Consider the following 19,935-nt stretch of genomic DNA (forward strand, 5'->3'; position numbering starts at 1 on the left):
AGATCGACAAGAATCTAAAAACAACCTTGTTTCTCGGATTATCTGATTCTACAAAAAGAACCGAGACTGCATAATTCGTGTAAATTCAGTTTCAGTTACTGGAAGCAGATTGTATCATCGTGTCACGTTCTTCGTAAATACAATTTTGTTTTTGGATTGCCTGATTCAACACAAGGAACTGAGACAGCACATATTCATGTAAACTCAATTTTAGTTGCTGAAAGTAGTGTAGGGTGTAATTAATTTGTCAGATAATCTACAGAAGCCGACAAACAATATGTGAGTTATAATAATTTATGTGTTTTAAGTTTATTGCTATTTTGCATGTAAAATTTACAGTTTATCTACCACTTATAGTGCAATATGTCTGGTATCGTACCTCCTCCTTCTTTTCTATCATCATCGGGTGATCCCCCCCATGCCATGGGAAGTATGGGAACCAGTATTTTTGGCATATGTGGAGGTTTTAGAAGGCGAGGATTGCGAACCAGAAAGGAAATTGTCATTGTTAAACCATTGCTTAGGTGGATTTGGTCTAAAAGAATTTCAAACGTTACCTGCGTTGATTAGTCCTGGGAGAATTAATGTTTACCAGTATGCTTCGACACAGCTTAACATACGTTTTGGAAAAAAAAAAAATGTAGTGATGGAAAGATTTATCTTCTACTCCCGTAAACAACGCAGCGACGAATCTATTGAAGACTATGTCTCAGCACTCAGATCGTTGGCAGTTTCTTGCAAATTTGAGAATATATCATATGAACAAGTACTGAGAGATCAAATTTTAATGCGTACAAACAGCAAGAAAGTTCAGGAGAAATTATGGTCAACATCTGACTTGTCATTAAATGCAGCTATTGATATTGCAAAATCCATTGAACACTCTGAAGAGTTCGTGAAAGAAATTAGAGGAAATGAGAAAACAGATGTATTCAGTGTCAACAAAGAGTTAAAAGATAGTGATAAACAAAAAAGAATTGTTGCCCAAAGATCTGAAAACTTTGCGAAAAATGGGAACAGAATTAAGTATTCAAATGCTAGGGGTGAGAAACATAATTCATTATTATTGTGTTTCAGGTGTGGAAGCAACAGCCATCTAGCAAATTTCAAAGGGTGTCCTGCTATTGACAAAGTTTGTTCTAAATGTAATAGGAAAGGTCATTTCAGTAGGTTTTGCAAAACACCCACAAAGAAAGTAAATTACATACAGTTTTCAGATGATTATGAGCCGTCCTATGACAATGATGAAAATGAAATTAACACTGTAATTAATGTATGTAGTGATGACAAGGTTTCGAAATTTCCTTCCTGTCTCATCAGTGTTGATGGTGTGTTGTTGAGATTTTTGGTTGATTCTTGCGCATGGTATTCTATTATTTCTTTGAAAGTTTTCAACGAAAATTGGCCTAAAAGGGAACTTAGTGATCCTGATGTTTCTCCAGGTGGTTACACAGGGCACAAGATTGATTTGATTGGATATTTTCGCAGGACGGCAAACTCACAGTAAAATTTATGTGGCAAAGTCAGGAAAATCACTTTTAGGGTGGCCACATCAACACGAATTAAGCATCAAACTTGACCCAAGAGCCAATCCCCCAGTTTTTGTTGTTGACCATGATGTTCACCATGGTCCGGTTATTGTGGATGAGCTCATTAAGGAATTCCCTAGTGTTTTCAGTGGCAAGCTTGGGAAATACGAAGGGTTTGAACATGAAATTAAACTCCATGAGAATGCCATTCCTGTACGTCAGAAAGTAAGAAATGTTCCATTGTCATATAGAGATAAATTGAAGAGTATGTTGAAAAATCTCTGTAATGATGGCATCATTGAGCCAATAGAATCTTCCCCGTGGGTTTCTCCCATTGTGATTTCAGTCAAATCTTCAGGAGAGCTCAGATTATGTGTGGACTTGCGCAGTTTGAACCGAGTCATTTGGGTAGATGCACATCCTCTTCCTAATTTGCATGAGATGGTTTCTACCCTATCCGATGCGCAAGTATTCTCCTGCATTGATTTGGCAAGCGCGTACCACCAGGTAGTCCTGTCTGATGACTCAAAAAATTATACGGCGTTTATCACACCTGAAGGTCTATTCAGGTATCGTCGTATGCCATTTGGGTTGGCTAGTGCTGCTTCTGTTTTCCAGAGGTTGATGAAAGAAACTCTAGAGGGGCTATCAGGGGCCATCGCTTTCCAAGATGATATTTTAGTTTTTGGGAGGAATGATGAGGAGCATGATGAAAATTTACATAACGTCATTGCAGCCTTAGCAAAGAAAGGCCTTACTCTTCGGTTAGATAAATGTAAAATAAAGGCTAAGGAAGTGGATTATTTAGGACACACTATCAGTGGAAAGGGGATCAAACCAAAACATAAGCACATTGAGAGCATTACCAATGCTCCTCTACCGACCTCGAAAGAACAGTTGGTTGCTTTTCTTGGATTGATTGAATTTTATGCTAAATTCATTCCTAATTATTCCATGAAGACTGAACCATTCAGGTGCCTATTGAAAAAAAATGCAAAGTTTGTGTGGACAAGTGACATGACTGAGGCGTTTGAGAAATTGAAGGCATTCATTGTTAATGCACCTTGTTTAAGACCGTTTGTCCCTGGGAAAAAATGCATAGTTATGGTAGATGCAAGCAATTTAGGTCTAGGTAGTGTTTTATTGCAGAAAGATAATTCTAGTGAATGGATTGTAGCATATGCGTCCAGGGTTTTGAGAGATGCAGAGAAGAACTACTCTGTCATTGAAAGAGAGTTACTTGCTTGCGTATGGGGAGCAGAACACTTTAGAAGTTTCTTGTGGGGGACTGATTTCATAATAAAAACTGATCACAAACCGTTAGTTTTTCTAATGTCTCCTGGCGGCGGTAGATCCATGTCTGCACGGTTAGCTAGGTTGTCATCAAGGTTACAATCCTTTCGTTTTCACATTGAATATGTCCAGGGGAAAGCGAATATGCATGCGGATTGCATGTCCAGGTTACCTTTGGATAGTAATAAAGATCATCAGGAGGATGATTGTGAAGTTGCTTTCACAACGCATGATATCAATCTCTTACATGGTGATAAGGCGAGTCTAGATGAAAAGGTTTGGATGGAAGCAATGAGAAATGATAGTGAATTGAGTAATGTTAAGAATTACATTGTGCAGGGATGGCCGGAGGAAAGGAAATTATCTGGTGATATGATGAGTTATTCCAAGGTCCATGATGAATTAGCCATTGAGAATGGGTTGGTTATGAGGATGGACAGAATAATTCCTCCCTTTTCTCTTAGAGAAACCATTATGGGAATTGGCCATGAGGGACACTTGGGAGTTTCATTCACTAGGAGGCGAATAAGGGAAGCATATTGGTGGCCTGGCATTGATTCCGCTGTGGAACATTTTGTACGCAAATGTAACAAATGTTCGAATAGTGACAAATCTGCGGTGCCTTTAAGAGTTGAGTCGTGTCCTGTGGAGTATCCTGTTGGGCCATGGAGGAAACTAGGGCTCGACATTATTGGTCCATTTCATGTTTTGCCCAAGGATAAGTGCTTTGGGATCGTTCTAATTGATTATTTTTCAAAGTGGCCTGAAATCAAGATGGTTAAGGAAGTTACGTCACAAAGTGTCATTGAATTTCTTGATGGTATATTTTGTAGGGAAGGTATTCCTCAGGAGATTGTCACAGACAATGGTCCCCAGTTCATTAGCAGAGAAATGGAGTCATTTTTTGAAAAATGTGGCATAACTCATAGGAGAATTTCAGTTTTCCATCCGGAGTCAAATGGTCAGGTGGAACGCTTTAATCGCGTGGTGAAGGAAGCGATCCAACTTGCCATTAAGGGTGGACTCAATTGGAGCAATGCTCTACAGTCCATGCTACTAGCATATAGGACATCTCCTAATTCAGTAACCTTAATCAGTCCATTCGAGCTTTTGAGGGGACGGAAGCCCAGTACTTGTTTGGTTCCATGGTGGTTAAAGAAGGGTATGAATGATAAGAAGTTGGTTGCTGTTGATTACAATGTAGTTAGACAAAGGGTCAGTGAGTATAAAAAAAAAATGAAAGAAACTATGGACCAGAAGCGAGGTCCAGTGAGCATACAAAAAATTGGAGTGGGTGATCTGGTTCGCATAAAGAGGAAAGAGAATGTCCTTAAGGGTTCCCAAATCTGGTCAGATCCAAAAAGGGTTGTACAAGTTTTCAACAATGCGGTGAGAATAGAGGGTGGAAGTGTTTGGAATCTGAGCAGAGTTTCTGTATTTAAGGGTTCTACACAACCATCTGGGAATGCATCCAATGACATGTGTTTAGATAATGTAAGCAATGACATTCCATTTAGAAATGTTAAAAATGACACACGATTGGAGAATGTGCACAATGAAATGAGGTATGATCAACAACCAGGGTGTTCTCATTGGGGAAGAGATTTTTCTGGAAGAAAACGTGAACACCATTGCCCGGGAAGGTTTAAAGATTATATTATGGTTTAGTTTAACGAATAACAATGAAAAAAAAAATGAATGAATAATAAAGGGGGGGAGATGTGTTGTATACATACTTGTTCATGGCGCGTGGTGTCCACGAGCAAACTTGCATCTTGCTCGTGGAAACCACGCGGAGTGTTGTGTTTCGAACAGGGAGACTCGGGTGGTGGTGAGCGTTGGGGGAAACGTTGGGGATTCATGTTTTGTACTGGAACTGGGAAGGTGAATAAACTTATGCTCCGGCTGAACTTCGTTGTTACTCGTTATTTGTGATAAACGAGTCTTTTTAACAGGGTCAGTTTTACGTACAAAAACACAAGCTGGGGGAAAACATAAATTTTACGTTCACGTACACACAAATACCGGATAGGGTGTAACAGTGCATACATCAAGCACAGAAACCTAAGACGAAGACACAGAGCTATTTTGGGTAAGGGGACCTTTCCTTTCCTGTCCTTTTTCTATGCGTGCTGCGTATTTTCAGTATTTTCCGTAATTCATTTTGGGGGTGGGGGTCGGACTTTTTACTCCCCTCCCTTTCTGGGCAATTTTGTTGGAGGCCTCATTTTTAAAAAAATACTTACTCCTCTTTTTCCGGTCGGACATTAGTCCAGTCGTGTTTATACTCACGGTGGAGCCTTCCATCCCCTGGGCAGGCGGTGATCCAAACTGAGGCAGAGGAGGGGTATCGGTCGGACGTTCAATGGTACAACTCTTATTTTCTAAGTGGATGGAAGAAGAAGTGGTGAATCTAAAACATGCCAGTATCCCTAACTTCTGGGCTGAGGGGGGGGGGGTTTTGGATGAACCCCGACCTGGGGTATTCTCAACTTCTCCTATTTAGTCAGCACATGAATCGACTCACTGGTGGTACATTTGGGTTATCAGTTGGAGTCGGGTTCGTCGTACTGAAATGACCCTTCAAGTTTTTGGCGTAAGTCACCCTCCAATTTACTAGCTTCCGGGAGAGGGAGAGTCGTTTCTTCAAACGAGGAGTTACCATATTCGGGCTTATTTTCCCATCCCCTTGATTGATAGACAAGCATTTCAGTCATACAAAGACGTTCTCTCCAGCAACCCAGGCATATGCAATACATACACATTCATACCGTACAATCAGGGCACATACGCACAGTCATACCATACAGTTTTTCACATTCCCAGTGATGGTCTGCACTCCACGCACCATCTCACAGCGCTTGTCTATGTCTTTCCCTACATGGAGCACGGTGCGGTCCACGTCCACTCCATTCTTCAGTCGGAACTCCGATGTAACCTACGGAGAAGAAAAGAAGGGGGGGGGGGCAGCATTCAAAGCACATCAGCGCGCATAAACACGAAAAATTTCTACTTACCACGTACCAGACTAGCTGCAGGAACGTATAATACCACAGATCTTGACTATCCTTTTCGCATTTTTTTTTTTTTTTTGTGTACTATATCCTTCCTTTCTACTATACCAAAAATGCTTCATTTTATTTGTCCTTAAATTCGAGTTCCCTCTTCGTGCATTTGTTTCCCAATTAGTCGTATATTATGGGACAAAATACCATACCTTACATTCGGCAGATACCTTAAGCTACAGTCAACCATTTTCTAACAATTCTGGAAAAAGACAGGTGTGATTGATACAAATTTTCATCAATCCAAAATTCAGGCAAAAGGGTCTGCATTATCTGTCTTCTATTGTTTGGGAATGACAGCCATTATTCAAAACTTTACCAACCTAGGCGATTGTTATGACGCTGATTCCATAACTCCTTCGAAAACCCTTTATTGTGAAAATGTCAGTATACAAATACGGGCCTACAACCGTATAGGCCAGCCACGGTGCAAGAGGCGTCGAGTATCATGAGCAACACTACCTTAACGCGAAAATAAAAATAATCAATAATGAGAAGACCAGCATCAATAAGGTTGTTCGCATGCCCAGTCAGTACCCTCCCCATCCCCCGCCCGCCATGTGCAAAAAGACCGTATACATATCCCTTAACATCAATGCCAAGTAACCGGAACGCCATAAGGAGTTGTAGGTCCCTCCCACATCGGCGCCATTTTGGGGCGAGGTCGGGTGGGTCCAGGGTACAGTCTAAATGTTTCCACTAACTAGCGGCCGGACCAGAATCCCTTTCGGCAGTTCAAAAATTTTCATTAACGCAAACAGAAAGAACAGACAGCATGAACCGTGAATCGAAGGTGGGGAAAGCAAAGTCTTTTCCTACCGGGTCATGCTGAGGTTCCACCGGAACTGATTCGAGTTGGTAGTCTACAGTGTCTCCTGGTAATTCAAACAGAAGCTGGCGTCAGCATGAGGGCACCACCATCTCGCAGCAACGCCGTGGTCCTTTCGGAGAGCGGGACAGCAGGCGTATCTCTCTGCCGACGCCCTGAATCAGTCTCTCTCACGGTACCAAATGGGGACAAGGTGGCTGCCGCCCGGGGCAAAGACAAGTTAATGTGGAATGATCGAGCAATAGTGACCGTTGCCCCCACCGGAAGTCCGCGGGAGTCGAGGGCCAATGACTCCCGTAGAATCTGCAAAGCTGAGAGGACGTCTTCAAGGGTGGGGCCCATGCCCGAGCAGGCAAGCTTCCGAGTTCCAAGGTAGCCCAGAGCCATCTTAGTGGACCAGGCCCGAATCCGAAGAGCCCGCCGCCATTTTGAGAGTCCTGTGGCAGCAGCAGTTCTCCACCACAGCCACCGGAGTGGGTCCCCCGACCAACCAACTGCGGGGGCCCACTTCTTGGGTGGAACGCTAATGGAAACTTGGTGCAGAAAGGAACCTCCGCCTGGGTGGTCGTCCGGCAGGTGAAACGTTAATGGCTGTCCTGCTGCAGCTGGCCGGCGAGGGAAACGCTAAGGGGTGCTCTCCCAGCTGGTCGGCGAGTGAAACGCTAAGGGGTGCTCTCCCAGCTGGTCGGCGAGTGAAACGCTAAGGGGCGCCTTTACTGCAACTGGTCGGTGAGTGAAACCCTAAGGGACGCCTTTACTGCAACTGGTCGGTGAGTGAAACGCTAAGGGGTGCCCCACTGCAACTGAGGAGCCTCCACCTGGGGAGGCGGGGGAGGCCCGTTCGCGTCGCCTCCCCCCAGGGCACCCCACGCCGTCTTTCGGCGCAGCATTGTATGATGGCCAGACCAGCACAACAACTTGCTGGACACCACCTCGGTGCCGTCCGGATCTCAGCGCGCCGTGTTGCCTCCAGCCTATTCACACAACAGTCCGCTACTGAAGACAGACCAAAGCAGCCCAATGTTGCTACTCCGAGGAAGGAGGGGCGGGGACTGTGTCACGTGGACGGTGAATGCTTTGGGATGGATGTTGCAGCAGGCTGCCATGTAAATAGTTGTTTAAAAAGAGTGTTTTAACATGTTTACCCTGTTGGAGTGTTGCATATACCTACAAGTAAAGCGTTTTAATCATACTACTTTGTTGGAGTGTTGTACATATTTGTAATCTGGCAACGAGCACAAAGATGTTACTGCATAACCAGAAAAGACATAGCCCAATTGTGCGCGATCTAGCCCAGTTCGGCGACGCCGATGGTGGGTATCAGCAGACTTCCATTTGTGTAGGGTTTTGTCGTTTTATTGGGCGGGATGGGTGGTAGGGCAGACATGCTTAGGCAGCGAGAGCGATGGAGCCGAGCTACCTCGTGGCCATCTCGACCGTGAGCTTGGCTCCTTCCCCTAGTTTCACATTTTTCGCGAAGGGCTATTTCCTAGTGTATCTTATTTTTGCAGGGTCAAAAGGATCCCACCAGTGGCCTACTGGTTTTGCTCGATCCCTTTTGTTTTTCTATAGCGATTTTATGCCATAGTTTGCTATAAGCTACAGCGACTAGTCCATATTTAGTAAACATGTCCTTATTAGGGGTGCCTTCCAGTGGAGCCGGATGGTTCATCTCTAATAAGCGGTCCGGGCAGAACCAACTATCAATCAGTGGGGAGAAGATAGGCATGACGGGTTACAACGGGGACAAAAGTCTGCACTACCTATCTTTTCACTGCTTCGAAAGACTAGACAGAATATCTCTATTCCACGTTATTTGTCAGCAGAGAATACCTCTAAAGAACCAATATCGAACAGCCAATGTTTGGACAATCAATCAATCAATGGTGAGAAAGAGATAGGCACGACGGGTTACAACGGGGGACAAAAGTCCGCGTTACCTACCCTTCACTATCTGCAAAGACTAGACAGAATATTTCTATTCTACGTTATTTGCAAACAGAGAATATCTCAAAAAGCACTATTCGTCAAAAACAATCAATGTTCGGACACTCAATCAGTGGGGAGAAAAATAGGCACGACAGATTACAAAGGGGGACAAAAGTCTGCGTTACCTACCCTTCACTATCTGCAAAGGGAGAGAGAGTATTTCTACTCTTCCCCGTTTGTAGGCAGCGAATATCTCAAAAAGAACAATCAAATGAGCAATACTAGTATTTTCAATCAATCAATCAATCGTTTCGCAATTTGTTGTGTTACACAACCTTTCCCGGACCGCATGGACAGTTTCTCGTCTTCCGCCTCCAGCGCCTGATCGTCCTCTACTCTCCGTATTTGCCACGGCACTCCTGATGGTTCCCAGTCAGGACCGTAGATCACTCGAGAGAGGTCTGCTCGGAACCAGTGAAGTTCGGATGATCAGCTGCCAGACGAGGGTCTATCGGGCAGGAGCTCTTCCCGATCGTTGCAGTCGTTCACTCTGTCATCGGGACCTCTCCCATTGGATCCACGTGTCGCTGATGGGACCCGCGTTGGGCGCCAATTGTTAAATGGTAGCGGCAGTTTCAGTCGATAATCTTTCAAGTATTGCCCGGCGGTAATCGCCTCTTATACCATTCGATGATTAACCAACAAAAGAGGCAGGCGCCGGAGACTGGAAGGCAGGAAACAAAGTTTTATTCCGTCGGAGCAGAACACGTCAGATCGGACAGCAAGGTATCGTCTCGAGGTGCTCTAACCACATCTCTGAGGCCTGGCCTCTTATACACAGGTTTATTGCTTTATTACCGGTTTATTGTACATGGCACATTCTTGAGATTGCTTTGATACATGAAAGAACATCCTCGGAATCCCCGGCTCGGATCCGCTCCCACACATAACTACAGTGGAAGTCCCCACCCCACCCACAGTAGGAGATGGCTATCACACAGCTGGACATTCTGCCAATTCCCGGGGGTGTGTGCGACTGGTCGGGTGTCAGGGGGTGGGGGCCTTGATCTACTGTAATCCCTTTGATGTGAGGTGTTTCCCTTACAGTATGGGCAATAAACTGCATCCGCAGGGCTAGGTGATGGCCTGGGATCGGTTCGGACAATCGGGAGCAGAGGAAGGGGGTTATCAAAAGGATGTATGACCATGTATGGGATGAAAGGAGGTGTTGGTCAGGCGCGGGATGTGGTTCCATGGCAGGGTCGCACAGAAGGAGAGGGTTTATGGCCCATGTATGATAGAGCGGGGTGGTCGGCGCGCGGGGGATGTTTGCAGCGCCTGAGGGACGCGCTGGCGATCGGCAATGAGACCATGGTGCCTAAAATGGCCGTCGCGCGTTTTCTGCATGTGGCGCTTGGGGAGAGACAAGATGGCGCAGATAATGTTCAGATACGAACTAAATTTCCACACTTGTGTGATGTTGCTTCCTACTGTGACATAGCTCTGCTCGGGACAGTGCTTCCTTGTGTGATGTTGCTTCCTACTGTGACATAGCTCTGCTCGAGACAGCGCTTCCTATTGTCATATTGCTTCTTACTGTGGCACAGCTCTGCTCGAGACAGTGTTTCCTTGTGTGATGTTCCTTCCTACTGTGGCACAGCTCTGCTCGAGACAGTGCTTCCTTGTGTGATGTTGCTTCCTACTGTGACACAGCTGTGCTCGAGACAGTGCTTCCTTGTGTGATGTTGCTTCCTACTGTGACACAGCTCTGCTCGAGAGAGTGCTTACATATGTGATATTGCTTCCCACAGTGACACAGCTCTGCCCTGCCTGAGACAGTGCTTCCTTGTGTGATGTTGCTTCCTACTGTGACATAGCTCTGCGCGAGACAGTGCTTCCTATTGTCATGTTGCTTCTTACTGTGGCACAGCTCTGCTCGAGAAAGTGCTTCCTTGTGTGATGTTGCTTCCTACTGTGACATAGCTCTGCTCGAGACAGTGCTTCCTATTGTCATGTTGCTTCTTACTGTGGCACAGCTCTGCTCGAAACAGTGCTTCCTTGTGTGATGTTGCTTCCTACTGTGACACAGCTCTGCTCGAGAGAGTGCTTACATGTGTGATATTGCTTCCCACAGCGACACAGCTCTGCCCTGCTCGAGACAGTGCTTCCTTGTGTGATATTGCTCCCTACTGTGGCACAGCTCTGCTCGAGACAGGGCTTCCTTGTGTGATGTTGCTTCCTACTGTGACAAAGCTCTGCTCGAGACAGTGCTTCCTTGTGTGATGTTGCTTCCTACTGTGACATAGCTCTGCTCGAGACAGTGCTTCCTATTGTCATGTTGCTTCTTACTGTGGCACAGCTCTGCTCGAGACAGTGCTTCCTTGTGTGATGATGCTTCCTACTGAGACATAGCTCTGCTCGAGGCAGTGCTTCCTATTGTCATGTTGCTTCTTACTGTGGCACAGCTCTGCTCGAGACAGTGCTTCCTTGTGTGATGTTGCTTCCTACTGTGACACAGCTCTGCTTGAGAGAGTGCTTACATGTGTGATATTGCTCCCTACTGTGGCACAGCTCTGCTCGAGACAGTGCTTCCTTGTGTGATGTTGCTTCCTCCTGTGACATAGCTCTGCTCGAGACAGTGCTTTCTATTGTCATATTGCTTCTTACTGTGGCACAGCTCTGCTCGAGACAGTGCTTCCTCATGTGATGTTGCTTCCTACTATGGCACAGCTCTGCTCGAGACAGTGCTTCCTTGTGTGATGTTGCTTCCTACTGTGACATAGCTCTGCTCGAGACAGTGCTTCCTATTTTCATATTACTTCCTACTGTGACACAGCTCTGCTCGAGACAGTGCTTCGTCTTGTGATATTGCTTCCTACTGTGACACAACTCTGCTTGAGACAGTGCTTCCTTGTGTGATGTTGCTTCCTACTGTGACATAGCTCTGCTCGAGAATGCTTCCTATTGTCATATTGCTTCCTACTGTGATACAGCTCTGCTCGAGACAGTGCTTCCTCGTGTGATGTTGCTTCCTACTGTGACATAGCTCTGCTCGAGACAGTGCTTCCTTGTGTGATGTTGCTTCCTACTGAGACATAGCTCTGCTTGAGACAGTGCTTCCTATTGTCATATTGCTTCCTACTGTGACACAGCTCTGTTCGAGATAGTCCTTCGTCTTGTGATATTGCTTCCTACTGTGACACAACTCTGTTTGAGACAGTGCTTCCTTGTGTGTATTGTTACCTACTATGAGCCAGCTCTGCCCGTTGAGACTTTATTATCCAGTATGGCACATTATGAGGCAGTAATGCCCAACGTGATATAGAGCTGTTTAGCATATCAGGGAATAGTTAGATATCTGCCCTGCCCTATGTGTCTGCCCTGCCCTATGTTGTCACATCACTGAGAAACAGTGTGACACAGTGAGTACCATTTTTCTATCATGCTTTCCAATGTGATACAGTGCTGCACGAAATGACTCACAGTCCACCACTATGTCAGTACTGTCCCACAAAAAGCAATGCTGCCCTCCATAATAAAGTGCTGCTTGGCATGACGTTGAGGGCTAGCTAAGATTACAGCGCATAGATTGAAACAGTGCTTCTCACAATGCTCTGCAAATCTTTAAAACCTTAGTCTGCAAGTTGCACAGAGATGTCTGGAAGAGGCCCTGAGCCAATTGGGTCATGCTTCCTATTATGATGTTTTCAGATTGTCAGGTCTTTGGAGCTGGTGTATCCTCCAACAAACTATGCTGTTGTGTATCAAAATGTCACCTGCATGAGTCACACAAATCTCTGTAAGCCTAAGCTGTTGTGGCCAGTATCATATGTTCAGCTGTCCAGAGGTATAAGTCTTTATCCTGCACTGACTGTGTGAAGAAGAAATACCAGATCTGAACAAATTGTAACTACTGAGTTCAGTTCAAAAGTGCAGTTCCAATGTAAGCACTTCCAAGGGAGTTGATTCCCAGTGCCTCCCTTCATGCTTGTGCTTCCATGTCCATATTTATTTTAGCTGATGATTGACCTGCATGATAGAACTTTTATTAAAGGGTGAATGGTGGAATCCTCCCATTTAACACTAAGGGCCGAATTATGAGTCTGGCGGTCCACGTACACCCAGACTCACGGTGGTGCGGAGGAGGAGGTCCAGCCACCACTGCCCCGGCGGTCTGACCGCCCCATTACAAGTTGGGTGGTCAGACTGCCAATACACTGCCACAACTGCCATGGATCATAGATCCCTGGCATAGATCCCTGGCGGTGGTGTGGCAGTCTTGAGGCTGCAATATGCTTGGTGGGAGCGCCGCAGTCCCGGCAAGCATGTTACGAGTTTCCTCTCTGCCACAGTTTTCATGGCAGTTCCTCCTCCATGAAAACCGTGGTGGAGAGGAAACAAAGGGGGGTCATACAGGGCACTCTGTTGCCTCTGGGCCATGGGGTGCATGCATGAGGGCACATGTTGGGCCCCCTGGGTGCATGCACCCCAGTACCAGCACGGCATGGATTGCACCAGTCCATGCCGTACAGGTACTGCCTTTGACATTCCCATAGTGGTGCCTATTTTTTTTATAGGCACCACTATGGGTGATGCAGCGCGGAGTGCAAAATCCCTCTCTACTGCCACGGACTAAAAGATCTCACACACGCACACTATCCATACATTCGCTGGTGGGGCCCATAACACCAACACACACTTACCATTAGTCCGTGCAAGAGGCGATTATCCTCCTAAGCGCTGAAAAATGAGGGAGGAAGATACCACTTTACCCTAATGAGCAACAAACCTACAAACCCTTCGTATACTCATTAGGCCCTAGATTCCACATGTGGTATTACCCTCATAACCGGGACGGATCTGCTAGTTGCGGTTTTAAGTGAAATACTAATACTCTAATTAACCTTTACATTAACACATTTCAATGAATAAACAACCCAACTCATTTCTGTAGATGTTCAAATCCAAATTTATATTAATATTGCAGATTAAAATCATTCATTTGATCAAGTTACCATTCATATTTACCTATTCTGGCTAAAGTCGTCCTCTATGTCAAATCTGGCAGTCTCGCAAATCTATGCCCATCAATTTTAGCAGGTTAAGTTCATCAGGATTTTGGGCATTAATTCAATCCGTCAAAGATTCAGGCTAACAGCTGTCCTGCAGTGTCACCGTCCTCTCCGTCAGCATATCATCAGGAAATCGAAAAGCGCGATCAGAACACCTCTCTATACTATGGTATTTTATAGTAAAATCACATTCCAAAAGTATCGAATATTATTTTTAAATGTCTCTGATTGGTCAGTTAAATTTGTTCAACAGGGTTCCCTTGCGGTAAATGTCTCTTTAGATGTAGTTCATAATTTTTCCGGTCCAAAGTATCTTTTTATTGTTTCTTTCAGGGCATCTGGCTTGCAGCCCAGAACGACCTTAGTAGGCACAGTCGGGTTAGGGTCACAGGAAGGCCACTGCTGCTGATGGTGACGCATGCGCACTTCACCCAGAGACTTTCGTAATGGAGTCAATTCGTCAGATGGGGATGTCAGCCATTTTGTGGCCACTCCAAATGGTCAACTTAAGCAAAGAAACACAAAAAAGTAATTATTACATTTAAATGTTATTCCCTCGCTAATTCCCATATGTGTGTGTACTTATCTAGCCAAAAACAACACTCAATGCGGTTTATACTTACTAAATAAAGCACGAATCACAATTACATCACCAAAGCAACATATATCATGCAACATTCTAATTATCTATCATTAGTATGTGTACGAAATTTAGTTCACGTAATTAATTAGGCCATGCAGATGCAGATGCAAATCCCACGTGTATTTTGGTTAGTTATTTCCACATCACTCCAAACCATTAGTACGATTATAATTAATCAATTAATCTAATTAATAAAATGACATGCAAAATGGGGTGGGTATACAAAAATTTGCATAACCCGCTCCAGCAATCCCCCTTTGGTGATTTTATCACCACACCACCCAAAATTGTGTTCTGTCTTTACGGAATCTTTAAAATGTTTTCTTGCTCTTAATCATAATTCAGTTTCACCTACGTCTTCTCTTTTTACTCATTCATACATACTCTCCTTCCACTCTTCCAATTCTATTTCTTCAATTTCTCTTTCTTGTTTCTTATCTTTTCTTTTTGAATTTTCCCTTTTTATTCTTTTCTTATTTTTCTTGTTTCTACAGCACATACAACATAATCTTATCATTAAAACTATGCAGATTACACATGTTAATGGAAACAATATTTTACCTATAAGAGTACTACCTATTTTCACTAAGAAATTCTTAATAGCAGCTATTTTCTTTCCCATTCTATCCCAAACACTTTCAACCTCCAGTGGTGCAAGTTCATCATGCAATATAGTCCACAAACAACGCTCCCAACGACTGCACCAACGCCCCCCACCACCACCCTCAGCGCCCGGACCCAGATCAACACAGAAGACACCATCTGCGCGATGAACTCTATCCACTCCGGATCTCCGACCGACCCCTGCCCCCACCACGTCTTCAACAAGGCCGACGCTGTCATCGCACCCCACCTGCGGGACATCATCAACACCTCCTTCGACACCGCCACCTTCCCTGAGAGCTGGAAGCACGCCGAACTCAGCGCTCTACTAAAGAAACCATCAGCGGACCCCACCGAATTCAAGAATTACCGCCCCATCTCGCTCCTCCCGTTCCCAGCCAAAGTCATCGAGAAGACCGTCAACAAGCAGCTGGCCGCCTTCCTCGAGACGAATGGATCCCTCGACCCCTCACAGTCTGGCTTCCGAGCCAACCACAGCACCGAGACCGCCCTCATCGCTGCCACCGATGACATCCGAGCCCTGCTGGACAACGGTGAGAAAGCGGCCCTCATCCTCCGCGGCGTTCGACACTGTTTGCCACCGTACCCTAGCGCAGCGCCTCAGCAACATCGGAATCCAGGAGAAGGCACTGGAGTGGATCATCTCCTTCCTCGCTGGAAGGACACAGAGAGTCCGCCTACCTCCGTTCAGATCTGCAGCCACGGAAGTCATCTGCGGCGTTCCTCAGGGCTCCTCGCTCAGCCCCACCCTCTTCAACGTCTACATGAGCCCCCTTGCGGCCATCGCACGACAACACAACCTCAACATCATCTCCTACGCGGACGACACCCAGCTGATCCTCTCCCTGACCAACGACCCCGCCGCCGCCAGAGCCAACCTTTACGATGGGATGAAAGACGTAGCCGAGTGGATGACGACCAGCCGCCTGAAACTGAACTCCGACAAGACGGAAGTCCTCATCCTGGGCTCCTCGCCCTCCGCCTGGGACGACTCCTGGTGGCCCCCCGCCCTGGGCACCGCACCCAAACCGACAGACCACGCACGCAACCTGGGCTTCATCCTGGACACCTCCCTCTCCATGACCAGACAAGTCAACGCCGTCTCCTCGTCTTGCTTCAACATCCTGCGCATGCTACGTAAGATCTTCCGGTGGATCCCCACCGAGACCAGGAAGACGCTCACCCAGGCCCTCGTCACCAGCCGACTGGACTACGGCAACGCCCTCTACGCTGGTAGCACCGCCTAGCTCCAGAGGAGACTCCAGCAGATCCAGAACGCCTCAGCCAGACTCATCCTCGACATCCCCCGACGCAGCCACATCTCCGGACACCTGAGAGACCTGCACTGGCTCCCCGTCAACAAGAGAATCACCTTCCGTCTCCTCACCCACGCACACAAAGCCCTACACAATCAAGGCCCGAGCTACCTCAACAACCGCCTCAACTTCTACGCTCCCAAACGCCATCTCCGATCAACCAGTCACGCCCTCGCCGTCGTCCCCCGCATCCGAAGAGCGACAACAGGAGGAAGGTCCTTCTCCTACCTGGCCGCCAAGACCTGGAACTCCCTCCCGACCGACCTGCGCCTGACCCAAGACCACCTCTCCTTCAGGAAGAAGCTCAAGACCTGGCTGTTCGAGCAGTAGCGGCACCCCCCCCCCCCCCCCAAGCGCCTTGAGACCCTCCGGGTGAGTAGTGCGCTCTATAAATGTCTTTGATTGATTGATTGATTGAGTAATATTCTTAATATAAGTTTTCAGATCCTTGCTTTCGTCAGGAATGTAAGTACAACAATGTTGAACTTTCAGCATTCCACAGACTCTACCCTCTTTTGCCAATAAAATATCAAGGGCAAGTCGATTTTGCATTACCATAGCACGCATGGCAACCATTTCAGTGTTAACCAATAAAAATCCTCCAGCGGTGCTTGTTGACAAGCGATCCACTACTGTTGACAATTTTCTAATTTTGTTTGCATTCAGAGTTATTCCCAATGCTGGTATTAATGCCTGAAAAATATCACCTACAATTTATGCCCAAGATTCTCTCTTGGTCCTAGCTAAATGATTACTTAATCTATGTACACCATCTTCTCCTCTATCCATATGAAAGATTATTGGAAAGACCAGGCCTACGTAACATGTGCCATACCAATGGTCTGGCAAACGATAATATGCCCTGTTCACACAAATAAAATATAATCCAGGAAAGACTGGATCTCTTCCACCTTTGAATCCCCATCCACCCATGATTCGATATGTATCATGGCACTCACTATTACCTAGAAAATAATTATCATACGCCGTTTGATTCCTTCGAATGCAAAATTTCCCTTTCTGAGGCCAATCTAAAGCTATAGTTGGACTAGCTCCTCCTTTCAAATGTTTTTCTTTCTCTATTATCCCAGATTGTTTTCTCCACTTTCCCTTCTGATGCTTTTCTTTGCATTTTCAATCTCCTTTCCTCAACCATGTCTAGGAATGTCTTTTCCTCCTTCTTCAAACTGCATGTTAAATTGTTTCTAAAAATATATCTAATGTTAGTTCCTTAGGGGCAGATCTATATTGGCGATGCGCCACTTTTACGCCGCCGTTGCGTCACTTTTGTGACGCAGCGGCGGTGTAAACCCTGCGCCATGTTGCGCCATATTTACATTGTGACGCATCTATGGAGATGCGTCACGATGTAAAGCCCTGCGCCATGTAAAACCTGCGTCAGGTTTCACGTGGGCGTGTCGACAGAGGAGGGGGCGTTCCGTCGCAGGAACGCCCCTGAAAAGTGACTCAGTCAAATCTATAAGATTTGACTGAGTCACTTTCCCAACGCTGATGCGCCAAAACCCTGCGCCTGCTTGAAGCAGGCGTAAGGCTTGACGCACCATGTTAGGGATAGGGTGGGTTGGAACAGTGCTGGAGTTGCGTCGCGCTTGCGACGCAACTGAAGCACTGCGCCAACCTTATGCAATCGGATGCGTTATGCATCTGTTTATTCCTGCGCCATGATGCGCCGCATTGTAAATGCGGCGCATCATGTGTGGCGCAGGGGTAAACTTGCGTGACGCATCATTCCTGGCGCATCCTTGCTGATTTGCAGGGATGCGCCAGGAAACATAAATCTGCCCCTAGGTTTCTAAAAAGAATTCACCAAATACCTTAGCAGGCTTTACTTTGTTCAATTTATTATAAGAAGGCACTTGCGCAAAAATGTTATCTACATCTGAAAAATAATATTCTAATTTCCCTGTCTCATAAAATAAACTAGCTATTACACTACATGTTATACCATACGCTGCTGGAAGGTGATGATATGTCACTCCCTCAGAAACAGATGCAGGTAACTGCATACATACGTAGCAGTCCCGTACGTCCATTGTCTTTACATATTCATACAATAATTTTGAAAACACATTATTAGAAAAATCTGTTATTGACCTGTCTTTATGCAAATACTTTTTATCTATTCTAGCTGGAACTACCTTTGGAATTTTCCCTATATTAGTTTTGTTCTCACTATGTCCTTCTAATGTATCTATGGTAGCCTTAAAGGAAATGACAAGAGCAAGGATGCTCCATAAAAGCATTAATAATCCTGTACAACAACAACACATTTTACACCATCTTTTCATGAATGTACATCTACCTTTACTACTTTCTATGTTAGCCATCTTGTTAAAATGGACCGTGTCTTTGACTTAGCCTCTTTTACTTCACAACTAGTTTTTCTAACCTAAGGTTCTAACACCTATTTGGTTCTACCAGTCTCTATCTTTTGATTCAATATCTTGTTTTCTTCATCAATAGTTTTCTTAACTTATTCAGTTCGGCATCATCGTTCTTCACTCTCCTCTCGTCTTCCAAATATGGATTTTCCTGAACTTCCGTTTCTTCTTCTCCAATGTCGGACAAGAGAACTCTCAGGATTTCCGATTCAATTTCATCCTCAACCAATTTCAGTACAGTCTCCTCTGGATTTCCTTGACTATCTGCCTCTTCTCCCTGTTCAGGCAGTGCCACATACGTCCATTCTGGTGACTTATACTTCTGGTTAGGTTTCCTTGTTCTTCTACTCTCTTTGTCTTCAGTTAATTCGTCTTCTTTTGATTTTTCTTGACTTGTCACTTCATTCACCTGTTCAGCTCTTGGTGAATTCACTCGTGTCAGTCTGTATCTCAGTTTCCTTATTTTATTGGGCCAAACATCATCTCTTGCAACTCTTTTTACTTTACTTCCTTTGTCATTCTTTTCATTCCTCCAAGCTCTCTTTCTTAGAACTCGACCTTCAGGTATTGCATTTTCACTCTCTTCAGACTCTGTCTCAACTTGCTTTGTCTTTTCAGCAACTTCTTCTTCCACCACTTGTTTTGTTTTCCCTACTTCTGTCCCTCCTCGGGTCTCCGGCACGCAATCTTCCTGCTGGCTACTTGTCCCTTCATCTAACTCGATGTTGCAGTTCCCTACACCTCCTCGGGGGTCTTCCACAGAAATCTGTCCCTCTCTCTCTGTACCTGTCCCTTGTTCACTTAGATTTGTTATTTCAGGTGGAATTTCTCTCAGTCTCTCATCTGGTACTTCCTTTTCACGAATTTCTTTTGTTGCGTCTTCAGTACTCTTTCCTCTTTTCTTCCTGTGTTCCTTCTTGGAACCCTGCCCTTCTTGCTCGTTTCCAGAATCACTAGATTCGGAAATCTGCAATCTTCTTCTCAGAGCGATACTTCTGGGGACTAAAGCTGATCTTTGTTCTGTTTCCCCCCTTTCAGAGTTTCCTTGAGTCTTAGACCCTTCGTCATCTGATTCAGTGCTTGATTCTGATTCATCAAAGTATTCTTTTCCTGTGCTGTCCACCGGATTTGGAATTCTCAATGTATGACTGGCATGGATCCAGTTTTTCAGTCCAGCACACTTCACAGCTGTAGTCGTGGTCAAAATGACTTGTCGTGGTTTTCCCCACCTTG

The sequence above is a fragment of the Triturus cristatus genome, chromosome 2_1 (genome assembly GCF_964204655.1).
Source record: "Triturus cristatus chromosome 2_1, aTriCri1.1, whole genome shotgun sequence".
NCBI lineage: Eukaryota > Metazoa > Chordata > Amphibia > Caudata > Salamandridae > Triturus > Triturus cristatus.